The sequence below is a fragment of the Thermobia domestica genome, chromosome 3 (genome assembly GCF_964235325.1).
Source record: "Thermobia domestica chromosome 3, izTheDome1.hap1.1, whole genome shotgun sequence".
Taxonomy (NCBI): domain Eukaryota; kingdom Metazoa; phylum Arthropoda; class Insecta; order Zygentoma; family Lepismatidae; genus Thermobia; species Thermobia domestica.
In genome coordinates, this window is record NC_137456.1 from 58,774,573 (window position 1) to 58,797,606 (window position 23,034).

A 23,034-nucleotide genomic window follows, 5' to 3' on the forward strand; every position below is an offset into this window, starting at 1 on the left:
GTTATAAAAGCTCTCCATTGACTTCTATCCTTAGCCAACTGCATCAAGTTTCTACTTTGCATTTCTATCTCTGCGAGATCCATCTTAATATTGTCCTCCCATCTGTGCCTTGGTCTTCCTAATGGTCGTTTTCCGATTCTTCCAGTCAAGACTTTGAAAGCGTTCCTACTTTCTTCCATCCTAGCTACACGACTTGCCCACCTAAGCCTCCTAGACTTGATGACCCTAACAATGTTTGCTAAACCGTATAAATTATGTAGTTCCTCGTTATGAAGTTTCCGCCATTCCCCATTTCCGTTCCTCTTGGGTCCGAATATTCGTCTCAGGATCTTGTTCTCAAATACTATCAGTCTATGTTCTTCCCTCAGAGTAAGTGACCATATTTCGCAATCATACAGAACAACAGGCATAATTATCGTTTTATATATTTTAAGCTTCAAATTCCTCGACAGAATTTGCGACAACAAGTGATTTTGAACTGACAAAGTGACACATACGTATGTGTCTCTGAATTTTGGACGTTCATAAATTCAGGTCCTCAATTAAAAATACTTTTTGCCTTGTTACGCACCGTTACATTTTCAAAGTATAAACCTGAAATTCTACCTATACTGGAATCACCCCCTACACAAATCCTGAAATGACGCCACTGTATTGTATTATTTTCGAGTGATGGCTGAGATTTACTATTATAATATTGCATATAAAAAGACAAGGAAATCAAACCGAATTAGTTATATATATATATACAGGGCGTTAATGAACTATACCGACAAACTGTATGAGGTGATTCCATACATCAAAATAAGAGAGAAAAAGGCCATATGGACCTGTGGGGAAAAGTGCATAGTTTCAGAACTAGAGCTGTCCAATATCGCGAAGAAGCCAAATTTCAAGAGCTCCCCAAAATTTTACATGCCCACGACGCCAGTGTGGTAATTGACGAATAGTTTTGCACGTAAAAAGATATTTCTTATGTAGAAATAATTTCTAAGTTGGCAACATCGAAATTTTTGTTGCCTTTTTCCTACCTTTTGGAAATGTGGTGTCTACAAAGAAGTTCACCTAGTTTATACTTTGATGTGCCATATTGAATTGTTTCTTTTTTTATGGATATGTGTGTGTGTTCTTGCCTTAATGCAAATAAATGTGTTTTGAGCACGGGCGGATTTAGGGGTTGTCTTCTGTGGAAGGTGGATCTTCCGGGAATTTGGAATACCCCTTAGTTGAGTAGGAGTCCGGGAATTTTCCCCAAGGAAATTGCTAACATAAAAATTCGATTTTTGAGCATATTCGTGTGTAATTCTCTATAATACGACATATGGGGATATTCTTTTCTCAGGAAGTTGTTGGCGGGGATCAAAGCCCCCGTCTCCGGGGGGCTCCGGATGTCCCTCCCCCTTCCGGTAACTGCATAGAAGCTTTGCAGTGGATTTTAGTCAATAAATAAAAAGAAATGCAATCTTTTAGTGATTATACAGTGATATACCCTCGCTGTATTTCAACATTTCAATAGCCAGTATGTCGAATCAAAATTGTAATACAACATAGAGCATCTGTTTTGTTTCCACTTCGAACACCGTTTATAAGTACGCTGACCTAGAATATGCAGAGAAAGAAATTCTACATATCAATATTTTATTTCCCTCAGATTCGTCAAATCTCACATAACAGAATCATAACTACAAAAACAAATTAAATTCGAATATTCCTCTCTTTGGCCACTAAAGCTCTTCCTAAAGAATTTACCGAATCAACAAAAAATAAGAAACAGAGAACATCCAGAATGGCGTAATGGTGTTATAGACTGATTTTGGAAGATAGAAACAAGACACGCTGCTGCTTTCAGTAACCATATTCTTGTCCTTATTCATACGATTGAAATAGTTATTATTATGTGATGCTTTTCTTTTACACTATTATCCACTTTTACTATTATTTTATTTTCTGCTTGCTGTTTATTACTTGATCTTCTTCAGGACCTCTGCTTAACATTATTTAAAAATAGAGTAACTATTTTTTTTAATTAATCAAGTTCTTTTTCTTCCTTTCTCCCTGTTTCAGAAATCATTCTTTAGTTTGTTATGTGTTTATTTTCCTTTGAAAGTTGTTTTATGAGCGAAACATGTCGGCCATTGGCCTTTTCGTTAGTGGTGATGACGTCATATTTTCTCCGGGAAGGGGGTGAAAGATTTCAACGTACGGGGGTTAAAAGTACAGCAAAAATACTAATATAATCGACATTAAAACTTCTTCAGTGTGGGTGGCGAGTTAACTCGTATCTTCAAAACGCACCTGTTGTGCGGATGGCGTATATATACGCTTTCATTTTGCTTTGGCTATTTTGTATTGCGTATGGCGAATATACTTGCCCATAGCATGAGTAATGTTATCCTGACAATATTTAACGAGTTTGCGTTCAGCTGGTTTCAATTGTTGCTTAATTAAAAGAAGAAGAGGAAAAAGAAAGAAATTAAAATAGAGTTTGGGCTTCGTCAAATACAGTTTTCATTCTTTGTTTTGTTTGAGAGCAGACAGCACAGTAATGGGTTCAAAACGATATTTCAACGATGCTGACATCGAGGAAGAGTTATTACTTAGTGATTCTGATGTAAGTGATTTTGAAACAGATTTAGAATCAACATCCAAAGTTGTCAAAAAAAAAATAAAATAAAATAACTACACTTTTTACAGCGGTTCGCATCTGAAAATTACGCACTGAAGGGGTTAAGTAAGATCGGAGATATGGCTCCGGGGAAAGGGGATTTCCCCCGGTATCATCCCTTGAAATTATCACTATTCGTGAGGGAGATAAAATAGCCTCACCGCTGACGTCCTCATTAAACCCTCAAATGAATCTACCAAACAAGAACCATATGATTTTTTTTTCATTTTAGCGTCTCTTTCAACAGCGAAGCTATATGAGACGTGGACTTACAGCTTAACATGGAATCCAAACCGCTCGAGCTCATATACGTAATACTTTGAATTTTACGGATTTGTGGTAAAAATGATAAAAGTTGCAGTTAGTAAATATAATTAAACTTATACGTTTGTAATTTTGAAGGATGTCGAAAATTTAAAGTCGGGCTCCTGTACAATTTCATTTCCAGTATAGACTGTGTTAATGCATATTCATTAAGGTCATAATTGTTATTTTCAGTGCTGTGTTGGAAGGTAATGTGACTAGACTCCATTTAATAGTAAAATCCAATGATGTCAACTCATGGTCAAGAACAGATACTGTAGGTGTAGCCAGACTGATCTGGCTTTCATTATAGGGCCTACGATAGAAACAAGTACGCACAGTATTTTGTTCACTGACCACTTCACTTAACTTAATGTAGTTTGGATCAAATATGAGGTCAGTTATCTTTTCCTATTAACCTTGATGTGGCGGAAGTTGTCTTATTTACTCCTTTTAGTACTGGAGGTCATTTGACAGTAACTTTGACCTCAGGTTTTCACTTGCATACATACGCACATACTCGATACTTACATGCTGCTGTGCGTTATGTCAACTGTCCTTCACTTGGCCAAGAAACACTATTTATTTTTTCCAACTGAATCTCAACGGAACGTTCAAAACTGCGTAAAATCAGCGAAGCTAGACGAGTTAGTCGAATAAGTCTTCCGATTTCCAAATTATGCTATGCATAAGAAATATAAGTCTTGTGAAGAGAACTGCTATGACTGTCCATCTGTCAGTTCACTGATAACAGCAAAAACAGCGTCCCAGTAATAGGATCCATCTTCGTGCCTTTCCCATTAATCCAGCCGGAATTGGTAGAAATCTATTGCTTCCGGTTAAATGACCTAAAACGGTAAGAGATAGAGAGAGAAACGATTTTTTATATATGGATGCAGCGAGCGTGTGGAGAAAAATAAAGAGAATTAGATGGGTACAGCGGAAAACGAATAAGAGGGTGTTAGAAATGATGGGAGAGAAAAGAGCAATTTTAGGCATTATTAAGAAGAGGAAGAGAAACTAATCGGGGTATTGGCTAAGAAGTAACGCTATCATGAGGGATATGTTAGAGGGTATGGTGGCAGGAAAGAGAGGGAGGGAGCGAAGGGGACTACAATTAATGGACGATATCAAAACAGAAAAATCGCGCGTGAAAACGAAGAGGTTAGTGGAAGACCTTGGAGCATGGAAGCTTCTCAGTTGTGGCAAGTTACCTGCCAATAATGGCAGAATACCTATGATGATGACGCTTGAAGAAACTCTGCCCCATCACTCTACTAACACTCGAAGTGGCTGAAGCTTAAATCTCTATTCAAACTGGAAATAGTAGACACATACAGGGTGTTTCAAAACAACACCAACAACGTTTGGGAGGTGATTCCTGAGACCAAAATAAGACGAAAAGTATAGACCAACCTGGGTGCACAAATGCTTCCTTTCGGAGTTATAGGCTGCCGAAAACATGAAAAATGAACTTTAGAGGTCTATAGCTCCAAAACTATGGGACCTACCGTAGTCGGGTCAAGACTTCACTTAGGAACTATTATGTGCTCTATCCAAAATTATTTGGTCTAGGAATTAATTCGTGCGGGTGGACAAGAGATGGCGCAACGAACGGAGCGTCCCACAGTTCCGTGTATCCACACATGTGTTGCAAACCCCTGTCATCGCGTATCGTTCGTAGTATAGGGCAGTGGATTAAAGCGTCAACAACACCAGTTTGTAGTTAAGTGAACATGGCGCAATTTGTGCCTGATAAAGTGTTTTTGCGGGGTGTCCTGCTGCATTACTTTAACATGCAGAAAAGTGCGACTGAAAGTCATCGTATTTTGGTGGAAGTGTATGGTGACCATGCTCTAGCTGAGCGAACGTGTCAGAAGTGGTTTGCACGGTTTAGAAGTGGTGATTTCGGCTTGGCAGACCAAGAGCGAGCTGGACAGCCAAAAAAATTTCAAGACGAAGAATTGACAGCATTGCTCGAGCAGGATTCGTGTCAAACGCAGGAACAACTTGCAGCAGCATTAGGCGTTGATCAAACAACAGTCTCCAAACGCTTGAAAGCCATGGGAATGATTCAAAAGATGTCACATTGGGTTCCACATGAATTGAAAGACAGAGACGTTGAAAGACGAAAAACCATTTGCGAATTGCTGCTTCAACGACAGAGCAGAAAGGGGTTTCTGCATCGAATTATTACGGGTGATGAGAAGTGGATCCATTACGAGAACCCTAAACGAAAAAAGGCCTGGGTGAAACCAGGTGAACCAGGTCCATCACAACCAAAACGAGATATTCACTGTGCAAAGGTTATGCTGTGCATATGGTGGGATATGAAAGGTGTGGTGCACTATGAGCTGCTGCAACCGGGTGAAACTATGAATGGAGAACGTTATCGACGACAATTAATGCGTTTGAAGCAAGCTCTGGCCAGAACACGACCAGAATGGGAGAACAGACATGATAAACTTATTGTTCAACATGATAACGCTCGCCCACATGTCGCAAAACCGGTCAAAACCTATTTAGAAAATGTCGGATGGGAAGTTTTACCCCACCCGCCGTATTCACCAGACGTTGCTTCTTCGGACTACTACTTGTTCGATTGCATGAACAACGATTTGATTGGACAGCGGTTTACTTCTTCAGAAGATATCGAAACATGGGTCTCTGACTGGATCGCTTCCAAGGATGAGGACTTCTTTCGCCACGGAATCCGTACATTGCCTGACAGATGGGCGAAAGTGGTGGCTAGCGATGGACAATATTTTTCTTAAGGTATTTATGTATTTTGTGTTTGTACTACAGCTTCAATGTGTGCGTACCAACCGCACGAATTAATTCCTAGACCAAATACGTGTTTCAGAATCCTAAGGTACTTACGCAACAATTTTTGTTCAGGCAGTTTGGTTACGGGCATATAATCTGAAGTACTCACTACCTACCTCCATAAAATGTTTTGCTGAAGTACCGCAGGATTCTGAAGCGTGTATTTTTGGATAGAGCACTTAATAGTTCCTTAGTAAAGTCTTGACCCGACTATGGTAGGCTCCATAGTGTTGGAGCTATGGACCTTTAAAGTTCATCTTTTCACGTTTTCCGCAGCCTATAACTCCGAAAGGAAGCATTTGTGCACCCAGGTTGGTCTATACTTTTCGTACTATCTTGGTGTCAGGAATCACCTCCCAAACGTTGTCGGTGTTGTTTTGAAACACCCTGTATAATACTATTTTTGGTTTTAATATTGATCTAGACAGTTGACTCAAGATTTAGATCTCAAACATTGTTTTAATGTTAAATGATTTTTAAAAAAACTATAAATTAATACAGTGATTATGTGAACAACATTTATCAAGTTTTAAATACATGGAAGCCATTACACATTATACCTCAATAATAACTATGGTTTAAACGTTGGTGTGTTACACCCTTCTTGTAATTATCGTGAGGTGAACAGCTCCTGGTAACTTCTAGATGTAATTAAGAAGAAAATCACCATTCAAATTTTGTACATAAATTTACGAAGACGAGGACCTACAATAATAATAATAAAAATAAAACAATCATATCTAGTTTCGCACAACAAAGAGAACAGTCGTGATATCAGAAACTCCGAGGCGGGAGGATTCTAATCGGCGAAACGCTTTATCAACAGCGTTCAACGACCAGATGTAATGTTCTGTATGAATACCAAGAGAGTCCAAAGGGAAGGAGAGCAAGTGAGACAGAAAATAAAACCTCGGCACAGATTATTCTGCTTTATGATAGAGCTGTTGTCAGTTTATAAAGCATGATTTTTTTGTGGGTGTTTCAGTTTTGCTATGTTTCTCTTCTCTAACTGTGTGACTTTCTGCAAATGTATTGCCACTACCAAAAAATTCAAATATTCATGAAGACTGTACTACAAACACAGGTAAATTTAATATTAAAAGCTACTGTATACAGCCCATGAACTCTAGGACCACCAGGGACCACGATGGCTCAGTGCTAGCTCTCCCGGCTGGTCTTGTGGCTAGCACGTCCGCCTTTAGTGTACAGGGTTCCGGGTTCGATTCCCGGTGGGAGAGCCTTTGAAATTTTAACTGTCCTCGATGTTTCTGTGTTTGTGTCCCCTGTTGTTCTAGGTTAATGGAAAAGCGAGTAAAGCACGTAAAACCTAGGAATGAGTAGTTAAGCAAGTTAATGGGGCACGTTCGGTGAATCAGTTAACTTGAAAAAAAAAAGTGGTAGAGCGTTCACCTCTGGTGCATGGGATCCTTGGTTCGATCCCAGCTCGCGCCAAGTGAGCTTTGTGGTGGACAAACACAGTGTGCGTAGTTTTTCTCGGGGTTCTCCCGTTTCCTTCCACTTTCTTCATGCCACCATTTTCATTCATTTCGCATCATCGCCGTCTCCTTTATCCTAGCAGGCATAATCGTAGGGCATAAAAGATTTCATTTTCTAGGACTATCAGTAACACTGCATTAAAGCCATACAATAGAACTTCCAGGAAAATTTTAAAATGAAACCTTTCAGTTGGAACAATTGGTGGAATGAGAAAGTGAGAGGAAACGGGAGTGCCCCAAGAAAACCCACGGACACGATGTTGTCCACAACAAACTAAGTTGGCCGGGTATCGAATCAGGTACCCGAAACACCAGAGGTAAGCGGTCTACCATTGATCCATCGTGCCAACCCAGTAGGCTAAAAGAGATGGATGATTAATAAAAAGTGAATGACAGTAGAAGAATTGGTGGATTGAGAACGTGGGAGGAGACGGGAGAATTTCGAGAAAAAATCCTTCGACCGAGATATTGTCAACCACAAAACTCACGTGACCTAGGATCGAACTAGGGACCTAACACATCATAAATGAGAGCCCAACAACAAAAGGGTAAAAGTGAGGGGTAACGTGGGGGACAACATACCTCCGCCTCGAAAAGGTATGTAGGGCGTCCCCCCAGTTCCTAAAAAAAATTACAATGGGCAAAGATAGGCAGGGGGAACGGTCTGACGTCATGCCGCTACCTACGGTCCCCCTACATTTTCAGATCCACTTTAACCCCTGCAACAACTGAGATACCATGCCTTTAGTTGACGATGCTGAGCGAATTTCTTCACAACAAGTCTCCTTTCTCTCATTGTTAGTATTTTAAGTGTAACATAGGCTTTCAGATAAGTGCCAAACTATTTTATTTTTACTTAATAATAAATATATTTTTTTAATGAACTTGAATCAGTATTGTTTGTTTTTAATGTGTCTACGTCTAGTTTATGCTGTAGAAGTTTTTGTTGAAATGAAATTAAAACTGTTAGTTACGTCCCACATCTGTAGCCTGTATGCGAAAAAAAAGGACGGATGATTGATAAAAGTGAATGCTTATGAAAGAATTAGTGTAATTAGAATGTGGAAGGAAACAAAGGGACCTTGAGAAAACCTATTGACACCTTGTTGTCTACCACAAACTCGCAGAAACTAAGATCTCACCAGGGACCCCTTGCACTAAAAGTCTACCAATAACTTACAGTGTGACCTAGCGTAGCGAAGTCGCTAATGGTAGTCGCTATATATTATACTTCATACAGGGTGTTTCAGTGAAAAAGCCAGGATTTTGGAGTGCAATAATGTATTTTATTGATGACCACAGTAAGAGAAATTTACATGATATGATAAGTGAAAGACTAAAGTTTAATGTAACACATGTTCGAAGTGTCCACCCTGACGATAGGAAACTTCAATGACCCTGATGCACATGTTATCAAAAAGCTTACCAAGGGTGACGTGACTAACTGCTGCCGTGCATTGCTCAATATTTGCTCTTAATTCATTTAAAGATCGGGGTTTAAGCTTGAGTATTCCAGCTAGACGTAACCTCATAAAAATCATAAGGATTAATGTCTGGGCTGCGTGGAGGCCACTCTAAGCCTGTTAAAAAAAATGGATAGCGACTACAGATCACCCGATTACGGAATTCTGTGTGAAGGAAATTAAGGACAGGTTTTGTTATATGCGGGTTATCTCCATCCTGCTGGAACCATTGCCGACGAAATGGACACGTTTTACGACGAAGGCCAGGATAGAAGTTTGCTCAAGCATTTTCAAATAATTTTTGATGTGACATAGCCACCAAAGAAGGAAGAAAGGTCCAATTATGCCACGTTTTGATACAGCACACCGAACCAAAACCTTTTACCGGATGCAAATCCGAGTCTACCATTTTATATAGATTTTCTGCTGCACAAAATCTTACATTTTGTTTGTTTACTTCACCTGACAGATATTGAAACAAGTTTTCAATAATATATGTATCATCAGCAATCAACGCACTAAACTGCTTTGCAGACGCCTTCTTTTTGCAATGTCTGTTAATTTTTAAATCATCCGCATTTTGTAGGGGAACATTTGCAGGTCTTTTCGCAGAATACGCCAATATGATGTTACGAATATTGCGTTTTCTGCTGACAAACGTCGCAGAGATTTTTTAGTCGGATTATTCACAACAGATGCTCGCAATACTGCAATACGCTGTTCTGTACACACAGTTGATCTGAATTCACCTCTTCGAAGTCCTGTAACATTACTATGCAACATGAAAAAAAAAAAAAAAAAAAACATTGTAGGACAAAATTTATACTTTGTTCTGTATTTACATGTATCTATTACTATAATATTATTCAAGTAAATTTTGTAGCTACTAGAAATCACGGCTTTTTGAATGAAACACCCTGTACATAATAATTTAGCCAATTTTAAGATGAACGTGTTTATGTTGAAAATAATTTTTGAACGCTGAATAGCCGAATATGCTATGTGTCTTTTTTCAAATATCTGTTACTATCCCCAATACACTTTCCCAAACGTTCTATCATGTTTGTTTTCTTTTCATCTCTTTTCTTTTCTTTCTTTCTTTTCTTTTTTTTTTCAAAAAATCCTTCACGATGAGATATGGAGCCGGTTGTACCCTCGTTATCCTCTCTCAACAAGATATCATATTCTGGAGATTTCAAATGTTTCCCATAATTATGGGAAAGTTCATGCCGACGAGGTCACGTGACTATGCAGCATATATTGTAGGCCTACCATACGCTTATCTTCTCGCACACACAACGTCTGGGAAAACTATGAGGGATGCCTGATATGATCAGAAACCACACGAGTTTGTGATGAACAACACAACGTGTTCGTTGGTTTTCTGGGGATTCTTCCGTTTCATCCCACATACTCAGTCCAAGGGCGCTGATTTCTCTGTAAATTTGGGGGGAGGGGGCATTCAGATGCAGAAGGTATATATATTAACATTTTAAGACAAATTGCACACAAATTATGCCAAATATTGTGTATTCATAAATACAATAGGGGGGCCCACATGAGCTTTGGGGGCCCCGGGCCCCCCAGGATCGGCGCCCTTGACTCAGTCGACCAATTCTTACATAACTATTCACTTAAATTAACCAATCCGCCTCCTTTAACCTAAAAATGTATAATCGTGGTACTTTTAAACTGAAGATTCAAAACAGTTCCTGGGAAATACGTAATCCTACAAGTTCTATATTAATTATTTCTGCGTATAAAATACGTTAACGGTACTATTAGTGTTAAGAAGTTTGTGGTCAATGGAAGTAACACGGAAATATTACCATTTGATATATTAACTGATTGCTTTCCTTGAGTAAAACTGTATATATATAAGATATCAGAAATAAAGTTTATAACACAATTTCGATATGTTCACCACTACAATTACAAGACCAACATTGATTTCCATATTATTTGGTATCCTATAGATTCGTAGAACTTCAATTCAAACTCCTTCCGAAAAAGTCGCAAAAACCCTTGCGTCTCAGTAGCCCGTTCTATCAGAAAAAGCGAACCATCCTCCCCATGTTATTGGCATTATCAATGTTCATAAATTCGAAAGAGCTCACTACAAGTAACATTTACAAAACGTAAACTTACCCATTGTCCAGCCCATTTGAACAGCAGTACTTTATATGTATTTAAGACATACAATGGCGTTGCTAAGTCTTTCTGAAAAGAGGCTTTGGATCCCGAAAAAGAATCCCGAAGTCTCCCAAATTGCCGGCAAAGTAGTACTATCAAATTAATCAAGTGTACGCATTGAACAGATTATTTTCCACTCTGCGTTTAATAAATTTTGGAATTACCTTGAAATGATATTCTTAACGATGCCAAATACATTTATTATGAAGTTAAATTTCTACCGAAATCAACAACGAAAAAACGAAAATCATGAAATGCACCTTTACGGGTCAGAGCAGAACAAAGAGTACTTGAAGAAGTCAACCATTTAAAATATCTTGACGAAAAACGCGTATTGCACCAAAGAGATCAGGTCGAGAAATGCCATAGCCAAAGAAGCATTCAACAAGAAAAGGTCACTCTTAACTAGCAGCCTTAATATTGGACTAAGGATGAAATTGCTTAAGTGCTATATTCGGAACATTGGACTTTATGGCTCAGAGACTTGGACATTACGGAAGTTAGAGAAGAAATATTTAGAGAGCTTCAAAATGTGGTGTTGGGGGAAGATACAGAAGATAAAATGGACAGAAAGAGTAGCAAACGAAGACATGTTAAAACGGATAGGAGAGAGGAGAACGCTTCTAGCCACCATCCTTCGTAGAAAGGCCAATTGGATTGGACACATTTTGCGAAGAAATTCTCTTCTTCATACCGCCACAGAAGGAAGATGGAAGGAAAGCGAGGAATAGGAAGAAGAACACAAGTGATTGATTATTTGAAAAATAGAAGAAAATATTGGGAGTTAAAAGAGGAAGCTGAAAATCGAGAAATATGGAAGAAACAATTTCCAGGCCCAAACTGAAAATTAAGGAGAAGAAAAGAAAGAAAAAAACTCATTAGTCCCCGGACTTGCCAAAAGGCAGAGTACTAAATGATGATAATAATACATTTCTACCTACATCCCTTCCTGCTACATACGCTTGCGGGGCAAGTCGCAGAGGATCTGGAACGCCCTATCAATGATGCCAACCTCAAACATTATAAAATCCCATCTCGAGAGACAGAAATTCCCATTTTGCTCTTGAATTTCCCACGCTATACTAATAACAAAACTTTCTACACTTAGAAAAAGTGAAATTAGTGTATATCAGTCATTATCTTCAATATCTGAGTGAATTATTCAAAAAATTTCGACTGTCTACGTTTATAAAACATTTCATGAATACGTATTCTCCTTAATTGAAAGAGACAACTGAATAAGCTGATGAAAATATGTACATTTTTTTCGTGAGTTCAGTGTTTCCACCACGCTTTTGTGAAATAATCTTCTACTAAACGCAATAAAACTAGATAAACTTCATTCTTTCAGTCATTCTGTATGGAACGACTTAGAAGTTGGACGTTTCTCGTTTTATTTTATTTCCTTAATTCAGTTCTTTCTTTCATTGCTATTTTTTTTTAAATCCCAGGGTACAATTAACGTGCTTTGGCAATTTTTTTTTATTGAGATTCACAAGTCACTACATATATCATTTTAACACTACCATGCATTCTATACTAACAAAATTTGACAATCAGCATTAATTTCGATTTTATTGAAGGCTCATTTGTCTACCCCTCACCTATATACAATTTAGTTGGCGTCAATGGAATTCAAATATGTAGAATCCCATAAATCCTGCCACTTTTTACGAAAATTCCTTTAATCCCATTTCGAGAAATCATTGTTTAAAAAAAAAAAATCTCACAATAAGGAAGTTTCTCCAGGGGTTGGCATCACTACGCTTTATGAAAGTCATCTACTAATTCAGTGATTTTCAAACTTTTTTGCAGTTGACGCTCCCCTCAACCACCAAAAGTGTGAACGCGCCTCCCCTGTCAAAAATGAAACGTGCCAACTACATAAATAAATGTGCCAATAAAAGAAAGACTATCACTATGATTAACTACGAATGGTTTCATTTATTAATCGCTAATGGAAATACCTCATTAACACAGGTGATCTACATTGTACACACTGACTACACCTTTTCATGTTATTAGCCGGTGTTATTGTGATTGTCATAAGATATTTATGTTAAAATTGAAAAAAAAAAAAAAAAAAAAACGAGCAGAGAGGGAATATAAATAATAAAAGCCAGCACATTTAAATGTTGAGGAAAATCAATGGAACGTATGAGCTTGTTTTGAGTCACACAATTTATTGTCTCGGCACATATTTTGAAATGGCAAGACGGCTTCGACCAATGAAAATAAAACATATAAGATTATTCGTGAATGGCGGCAATACTTTAGAAAAGATCAAAACTCAAGAATAGTCCCAAAAATATTTATAATAATAGAAAAATTCAGCTAACATAGCGTCGCACGAAATTCCAGAGACATTTAAGAAGACATACTATTCTACAGGGATAAAGTACAAGATCGTTAGTGACCATCTAACACGCTTTATACACAACCTTGTTATACACGTTTAAGCCAAAGGTGAAAGGGTCATGTGTGATCGTATGTGGAACAAGAGATGATACAAAGGCTTAATCCACTGTGTATTACTAATGAAGGGTGTAGACTTAGTTATGCGTATTGCATTATAAATGTTCCTTTGTAGGATCTTTTTTAAAAGCCCTCGCGCCTCCCCTAACAACTTTCGGCGCCACAAGGGGCGCGCCGCACAGTTTGCAAACCCCGTACTCGATTTACATTCGTTTCAATCAATGCAGTGTCTTCAAAACACACCCTCTTGAGAGCAGATTTGAGCTTAGGGAAGAAAGTAAAGTATGTTGTGACCACGTCAGGTGAATATAGGGGGTGTTCAAGGACTGTGGCCTATCATCTGATAAAAAAAAAACAACAAAAAAACTGACTAGTGCTTCGACTAACATGTAAGATAATCATGTTCAATACCCGTTCTGCATCATTCTGTACGTTTTAGTCGGAATTTTATCCTACTTAAAACACAAAACTTGATTGTAGCACGCTAGTCTATTTATTCTCGCAACACTGATACCCCTCCCCCCCGAATAAAAATGCACTGACAACTGCAACATAATATAAATAAGGCATATGACTGCAGTGCTGAATAGCAGTTCAGTGGAAGACTTTCCTGGGATGTTCCACAGCCTCTAGGACATGTGATGCGGGAAGGGATGTATTCAGAAAACTACTTTCGAGGTAGTTCAGGAGTTATAATCTATGAAGTATTAAAGGCCTTTTTTCACTATGATTTCCGGCACGTTTTTAATTTTAGCAATAACTACCATAAAGGATTTTTGAAAGTAAGTCTCATAGTATATATAATGAGTGTAAAGGCTCGACTATTGCCAATAGTTAGCAACACATTTTACCTATCTTTTCTACTTCTACTGATGTATCTTGCATGTACCGACAGTATTCAATCAATCATTTACTAATTCAATCAAATTCAACCTTCACTAATTCAATCAAATTTAAAGAGATCAATAAGAAGAGAAGATTCAAACTTTGCCCCAAAACAAATCGAATATGAACGTTTTCCCTATCTTTCCCATGTATTTTGCATGGACTGACAGTATTCAAAATAATTCAATCAAATTCAAGAGATATATTCAAACCTTACCACAAAATACGTTCAATCAGCACGTTTTCTTTATCTTTTTGATGTATTTTGCATGGATCGACAATCTTTAAAATAATTCAATCAAATTCAAGGACATCAACATTCAAATTCTCCCAAAATAAATCAATAATCACAGAGTAATTCACGCAACTTTTAAATATATTTTAAATACCATATAAGGCCAGCAAAGTTAGTCTTATGAACAAATAAAATAATTATAATGATGGAAACTATGTTAATTACAGTAAGATCAGCATCTCCGTAAGTTAAAGTCTATAATTTTTAAAAAAATAAAAAGGATAATGGGGAACTTCATAAAATGCAAATGAAAAAATGCCAACCAAAGAAGTTATATGCCACCAAAACTTCCAAATTGAGATCCCAACAGATATTTACCATCTCTATCGAATCAGGGAACGAACTAGGGATGGGTAAAACCGGTTTTTATAACAACCCGAAACCGATTTCTAGAAAAACCGAAATCCGAAAAAATGACATTTCGACTTTCTCCAAAACCCGGTTTGGTTTGTCACCGAAACCAGTTTCGGTTTTCATCGAAACCGTTTCGGTTTTTCACCGAAACCGGTTTCTGCAAAAACCGGTATGGTTTTCTTCAAAACCGGTTCGGTTTTTACCAAAACTGATTTCGGTGAAAACTTTCGGAAAAAACATACTAAAACTATTTCTGTGGAAATGGAATCGGTTTCCGGAGAACACTATTCTGGTCAGAAATAGATCCAATTTTGGAAAAGAACCGGAACCGATTTTGAAGAAAACCGAAATTGGATCCAGTGGAAACCGAACCTGCTTTGGAGAGAACAGAAACTAGTTTCGGTGAAAACCGGTTGCAGTGAAAAAGTTTTTTTTGCAAATTTTGAAAAACCGGTTTCTTTTTTTAAACCGAAAACCGGTTTTTGGGCCCACCACTAGTTACAACACGAAAAATAATAGCTGAAAAATCGTAGTTTACATGTAATCCGATCACGCCCATAAAGTTCTGGTTTTTCTTTTCATTTTATATTGCCATATTACCAAAATCTGTTTCAGGTACAGCGTACCTTTTCGAAACAGAGCTCCTCAAATTTCTATTACATATAAGCAATAATTTCCTTAGTTTGAGAAGCTGTAAAAAAGTGAATGTAAATAGGCCTATTTTCATGTTTTATTTTAATATCTTAAAACGGCAATTTGTTCCTAACTGGTCTGTCTGAGAATATAATGTAACATAATGCAAATTTTACGTACAACGGTTATACCGGCTAGGCTAAAAAAGACGGTGATGATGAGAAATGAATGAAATGGTGGAATGAAGAGTTTGAGGAAACGGGAGAATTCCGAGAAAACCCACGCACACTGTGTTTGTCCACCACAAAGTCCACACGGCGCGAGCTGTGATCGAACCAGAGACCCCAAGCACCGAAGGTGAATGCTCTACCACTAAGCCACCACGCCCCCAATCTTCCAGACAGAATTTTAAGATGTTCACGAGCAAGGCATCAAATCTTTTCTTACAAAGGACTCATGCCTACTTGCTTTGCTCTTGTCAATTTACTGAAGTAAATATGAAATACACTATACGGTATTTTAACTGAAAAAGACAGTATCCTATTAGTTATACAATCTTTCGTCATAGAAAGTGTTAGAAACAACCAGGGAAACTAAGATTGATATACAAATATTTAGATAATGCCCCCGTTCCAGTTTTAACGCCCAATCGCCGCCACGGACTACAATAATTGATAGAAACGATTTCCATTACCCCCCCCCCCCAAATCGTAAACAGATTCCGCCTTATGCAGAGTCGTTTTGACAAATGATTAACGTCATGCTAAACGCCCGACTTCTGCTGGAAGCATATGTAAGTAGAACGCTTTAGTATGACACTAATCACACGTCAAAAGGACTCTGCATATGGCCCATTATGTTTTCATGTTTAGATACATTGAATATGTAATGTGTTTCAACATCATACTTTGTAAAGAAAAAAAAATGTATCAATGAAAAATACATTAATTCCAAGATTTAAAAAAGAAATCTATCTGCATCATCAATCAGAAAAGAGATTTTTTTTTTTTTTTTTTTTTTTTTTTTTTGTGGCTGGTAAATTATTTCTATGTGATAAGAACCAGGAATAATCCTTCTTGACTCCTATTCGCGTAATTACCTTCATCAAGAAATATGGTATGCTTCAAAATTGGCTTATTGATAATTACAAGCCTCATCACGATGTACGGTACTTTCTTACGTTACGAGATTACAAGTTTACTGCAGTGTAAAGTATATTACTTGTCACGTGGCACGACAAACACTGTTACGCTAGAAATGGTTTACAAGTCCCAAAATAAAGCCGCTCGCTTATCCACTTTCACGTGGCTTACGTATTGAGTCGAGAAAGTCCCAATGCGGAGGACTTAAAAATTTTCTCTTGCCATGGTCAGGCAGGTTATGGAGTACATGATACTAAAAGGGGATTGCCAGGATTTGTTGTCACCACTTCCAACCCCTTTACTTGTAAAAGACAGCAGTTATATAATAACCAACAACACACGGTAAACTTATAATGTTAAGTCTGTTTATGATAAAATAAACAGTCAGCAAAACACGTGATTCGTTTTGTTTACAACACACAAACGTAAACATGGTTGTATAAATATGAGAATCTTTTTTTGAGTTCATTTGCTGGCAACCCTGGTTCCTATTCTAAGTTCGTCCTCAAAGCACGTAGGCCTGTTTTCGCGGACGCGAAGTACACACGGAACACGCAGTCACACACACAGATAGGAAAAACTGTTTATTCAAGGACTCACCGTCGTCTGTGTTGGGCAGTGTGGCTGCTGCTGCGTAGGTTTCTTCATTTGCCAATTTCTTCGTTGTCCGAATTGTTACACGGCATCATTTCAATGAGAACACAATATTTAATCACTAATACACATCTACCAGTTAAAATAACTAACAAACACTGCTGATTTAAAAGTGTATATTGTCTTTTATGTGTCGACACAGCACTAGCACATTTATCTACAACACTAGCATTCTCATTGTATACCTCACCGCCTGCTTTCCCCAAGCGATCTGTGCTAAAGCGCCATCTACCGTTCCGTTTCTTACTCGTGGTCTCGCGTAAGAGTTAGAGAACTGCCACTTTGGCGCCACTATCGTGCGCATGCGGCAGTTTTTTTTTTTCTCTTTCTCTCTCTGCAGATCTCTGCGCTGTTTAATTCAAATCTCATTTTACGTGATATCGTTTCGACCAATCTTGAACATAATAGTAGAAATTGTTTGTATATGCGCAAAAGATAAAATAATAGTTTGTCAAATATAAAGTAGTGTTTTCTATGTATATCAAGAGGCTATGACGCAGGAAAACCAAATACATATTTGTGGGCATTTATTGATTTCTTAAGATTATTTAGTATAATAATTCTGTATTGTTCTCTGCAGCTATTTAGCCTACAAGCGTATCCGACTTGCTAGATGTGCCGTAACTTGCCTAGCCGTAACTTCTTAATTTCTTAACCTGAATTTGGGTGGTACAGTGGTAAATGAAAGATGATTCACTTCTGATGTAAGGAGTCTCTGGTTCGACCCCAGGATACCTGGATTCGTTGTGGATAAAATCATGTACATGCATTCTCCTACAGTGTTTCTTTCAAACATGTTTTTGAGGGGCACTGCCCCCTAGAGGAAACCGAAATAATACGTGTATAATATAATAATAAATAGAATAGTGCCATGTGAAAATAACATGTGTCTCCCCGAATTTTAAGTGTGCCCCCCGGAACATTTTTTCTGAAAGAAACACTGTTCTCCTACATCATCATTCCACCAAATATTTCACACTTATTCACTTTCATTAATCAATCTTCGGTTTTAACCTAAAGGACAAAATAATGGGAAGCAGCGGTACAAATCGGTCTTCTACATTAAAGGGGGGGGATGAGTAAGACCATTCCCATATTCTTTTTAAGTGATGCTCAAAATATTTATAAAGTTGAAAAACAATGCTGTGGGGAGGACCAGGGGAGCGGAGTTGTTTTCAATATTGGAAGACGGGCAGATTTGAGGCTTATTCTGGGAAAGGGGGGAATGAGACTCATATTACGGTAGATGAACCTGATTTCTGAGGTAAACCTGTTGTATATTATGTATATAAGACGATGTAGATGAAGTAGTGGTACATATCAGTGTAGGAAATCAGTGCCGTGAACTCATTCTGAAATCTAAATACATGCATATATATAATTGGTGTGTTTCCTCTTAGATATCTACAATGAGCCTCATCTACAATGTAGATTAAAATCACATTTCAAATCGGATTATTGGCGAGACAGTCGTCCCAAGTTCCAAGATTGGGGGACATATGCCCTCATCTCCCCGGGATTTGTGCCAGTGGTGGAAGTAAAATTAGAAACTTCATTTCATTTTAATTTTTAATCAGGATCCACTACTATTTAATACAAATACAATTTTCCAGCAGCTTCACGATATTGGGTCTACACTAGGGATGGCCAGAACCGGTTCCTGGTGGTTTCCGGGTCTGAACGGATTCGGTTCTAGAAGATCCGGTTCCGGAACCGGATTTTCGGATCCAGGTCTGGAATCGGATCCGGATCCGGTTCTGAAAACTGGATCTCCAAGAACCGGCGGGACCGAAACTTTGTGACCATCCCTACGCTAAACAGAGCTGCTGGCAGGCTGTGAACAGTGTGCTAGATGAAATGGTGGAAGCGACAGGCAAGCGCCCAGGCGGCGGCCGCTTGTCTCATTTGGCTAAATAAACTGGGTAACTGGCAAACTCATTGGCTAAACAGGCAAACTGGCCAACTCATTTGGCTAAACACCCACTGATGGACCAAAATTTTTTTCTGGGGGCACAAGCGGGTCTGGGCGGGGAAGGCACAAGCGCATGGTCCTCTTTGCATTTTTTTAAAGGTGAACTTTGTTCATCCTTTACGGGTCTTTGGGGGCTTTCGGATCCAGGTCTAGAACCGGTTCCTAAGATCCGGTTCTGGAACTGGGTTTTCAGATCCAGATCTGGAACCGGTTTTTAAGATCCGGTTCTGGAACCGGGTTTTCATATCCAGATCTGGAACCTGTTCTTAAGATCCGGTTCTAGAACTGGGTTTTCAGATCCAAATCTGGAACCGGTTTTTAAGATCCGGTTCTGGAACCGGGTTTTCGGATCTAGGTCTGGAACCGGTTCTGAAAACCGGATTTCCGAGAACCGGTTCCTCGCGGAACCGGAACTTTGTGGCCATCCCTAGTCTACACCAGGAAATCGGTGCTGTACTCACTGTCAGTGTTGAATTCAGATATATCATCAAGGTTTGTTTATCGCTTTCTACATTTGGGCACCCTTAGAGAATAAAGGATTGACATATCTTTTCTGCATAATATTTCCTGATTTTTAAGAAGTCCCCCTGTATTGTCAAAAATTCCTCTCCCCGGGATTAAAAAAATTAAAAACTCAGGGACCCAACAGAAAATCGAATCCAGAACCATAAGTATCATTTGCTTATACGAGAGCACAAAGCAATGAACACCGACAACACCGAAGTTATGAAGGACCGGACCTACTATTAGGGTTACGTACGAAACCGAGACAAGATAAAATTTTCGTAACGAGATTCGAGCTTCTCCAATAGTAACAAATACATTTATCAACACGAGACAACTTTTATGACAAGAGTTGCGAGACGAGACAGAGACCTCCAAAGTACCAAATACATTTTAAACACACACACACACACACACACACAAAGTAAGTGGAAATACGTATTCTACATATAGAATGTCACTAAATATTAATAATGTAGAATAAGGGGCGTACCCACAAGGGATCAACCGGGTCCGGATTCCCTCCAAATGCTTTGTTTAAACACTTTATCAATAAAATTATACTTGTTTAACAAGGGAAATGATTGATATAGCATGAAAATTTGATCTTACACTTCATCTGTACTCTTTCTCTTATAAAAACAATCTTGTTCTATATATTTTTTCTGAAAATATAGGTGGAAATATTTTACAATTACTTATCCTGTTTTCAGGTGCAGAATAATTCCCGTTCACTTATATACACATAATGGCTTGTCGTATTGGATCTTCCCTTCAAAGCTTAGACCCCCCCAACAAAAATTTCTGGGTGTGCGCTTGTGTAGTACCAGTGGCGTAGCACACTTTTGCGGCCCCCCCGCAGAGTATAGAGAAGGGGCCCTAGTTGTAAAGCCGACAGAAGTAAGATTGAAGCTCTGCTTTTCTAAATCTTTATTCATCGCAAGACTTCGGGGCCCCGTATACCTCGGCTCCCCCGGGGGCAGCTGCTACGCCACTGTGTAGCACCTATGTGGTATTCAGTTTAGTATTAATTCATATTGATTTGCAAATGAAGTTATTACAGGGTAAGTGGAACATTTTCTTTTGGTTATTCAGTAAAAAAAAGCTATGATAAAACTAAGTGTTATTACCTTACGATTTGGACAATAATTTCTTCCCATCCCGAATGGCCTTTTAATATTCAAATGATTAAAAAAAAAAAAAAGAAAGATTATACATTTTGAAAGGAATCCAGAGTTTGAAATAAAATACCAGATACTTTCTTTGAAATCTCTCAGTTTAACGTCCCACGATTGGCCCTGTTAGGCTAAGGGAGACGATGATCAAAGGAAGTAATTGGCGGAATGAGAAAGTGCGAGGAAACGGGAGTACCCCGAGAAAACCCACGAACACGATGTTGTCCCCCATAAACTTACTTGACCGGGTATCGAACAAGGGACTCACACACTAGCGGTAGGCGCTCTACCACTGAGCCACCGTGCCTCCAATATGTCAGATTCGTGTGGTTCATATTGCGTCAGAAGCTCACGCATTTTCCCTTATTTTTGAAGCCCAATTTCTTTCTACACTGACACTTCAAGGACACAAAATTGTGTGGGTTCGTCAGATACTGCTTCCCTTAGATTAAAATTTCCAATAATGCAATTAAGTATTTTCAAGATTTGCGTCTAAGTTAGAAGAAGGAAAATAATTACTCTATAGTTTTTTTGAAAACTCTCTGGGAAAGGAATTCTCGTTTTTAATGGCTTATGGTTTCTGTTCATTAATCATTACTAATTAATTTATTTTCAAGATAAATTTGGAAAAGTTATTACTAAATGAAGGGTAGAAGGGAAAGACAATGTAACCGGAACTTAAAACTGAAGGGAAATAACTTCAAACTTTGATCCACAACGTTACGTGACAGAATTTAATTTTCCTTGAATTCAATATCTTTCCAGCCAAGAGAGCAGGGAGGCTGACTAACAGAACGATGGTTCTCTGGTTCGATTCTAGGGTGGGAGCGCGGTGGCTCAGTGGAAGAGCTCTTACCTCTGGTCCGTGGGGTCCCCGGTCAACGAAGTTAGTGGTGGACAACATCGTGTCCGTGGATTTTCTCGGGGTACTCCCCTTCTTTCCCACTTTCGCATTCCACTAATCACCATTCAATTGCTTTAATTTTCCTCTCACTTAGCGTGAAGGGCATAATCATGGGAAGTTAAACTGAAAGATTTCATATAATTTTCATTTAGATCCGAGGGCATATGAATGCGTGGTTGACAATATCGTGGGTTTTCCCACATTTTCACTTCATTGGGGTCCTCCCACATTTTCATTTCATTTATTCTTCTATAAGCATTCACTTTAATTATTCATTCATCTCATTTAGACTAAAAAACATGACCACTGGACTTTACTGCATATTTTATTTATTTATTCATTCATTTATTTTTGCTAGCTAATGCAGGGGTGCTCACAAGGGGGGGCTATGACACAAACTGCGTCATTGAAATATTTGGGGGGGGGTAAAAATCTATATAAATATATGGGTGCAATGCTTTTGCGCACACTTTCTTCCAGTTTATCATTCCATGCAGATAAGAAGCAAAACAAATAATCATTTTAATGCTTTTGCGCACAAAATGGTATGCAACGTTGCCAATTCATTCTTTGATCTTAATATACAATATATTTTGTAGGTTTTTTTTTTTTTTTTTTTTTTTTTTTTTTTGCAAAACATGGCAGGACTCATTTGATCAAATAAAATAAACTAATTCATTAAATTACCTAAGTAACTCCAACTACCTTACTTTCTTGGGTTCTTCTAAGACACTAACTCACTTATCTAACAGAATACATAGCGAGACAGCAAGTGGTTCCTGATTGGTTACCGCCTGCTGGCGGCAGCCAATCCCGTGACAGCTTCCAAAAGAGAACTACAAAAATGAACTTTTAATTAACGACTTTTACTTGGCAGTAGCTCGTTAATTAAAAGTTCGTTTTCGTAGTTCTCTTTGGGTAGCTGTCATGGGATTGGCTGGCGATAACCAATCAGGAACCACTTGTTGTGTCTCTGGAACTTGTTAACTACCAGGTATGAATATATATACTGGAGGATACTGAGAATAATTGTAATCTGTTGAAACTGAGACGACAGTATGGACTTCGAGATATCAACTACGAAGAAAGGCGCAC

At 38.3% G+C, this 23,034-nt stretch overlaps 1 protein-coding gene across 2 annotated transcripts in view; it reads right to left on the reverse strand.

Annotated features, from left to right (window-relative positions):
* The window catches only part of LOC145680412 (vitamin D3 receptor B-like), a 157,690-nt gene extending 140,054 nt beyond the window's left edge, over positions 1-17,636 (reverse strand). For both annotated transcript variants that reach the window (XM_081750923.1, XM_081750922.1), the window contains exon 1: positions 17,331-17,636. The gene's annotated coding sequence lies outside the window, so the exon portion shown is untranslated. The remainder of the gene's footprint in view (positions 1-17,330) is intronic.
* Between the last annotated feature and the right edge of the window lie 5,398 nt (positions 17,637-23,034).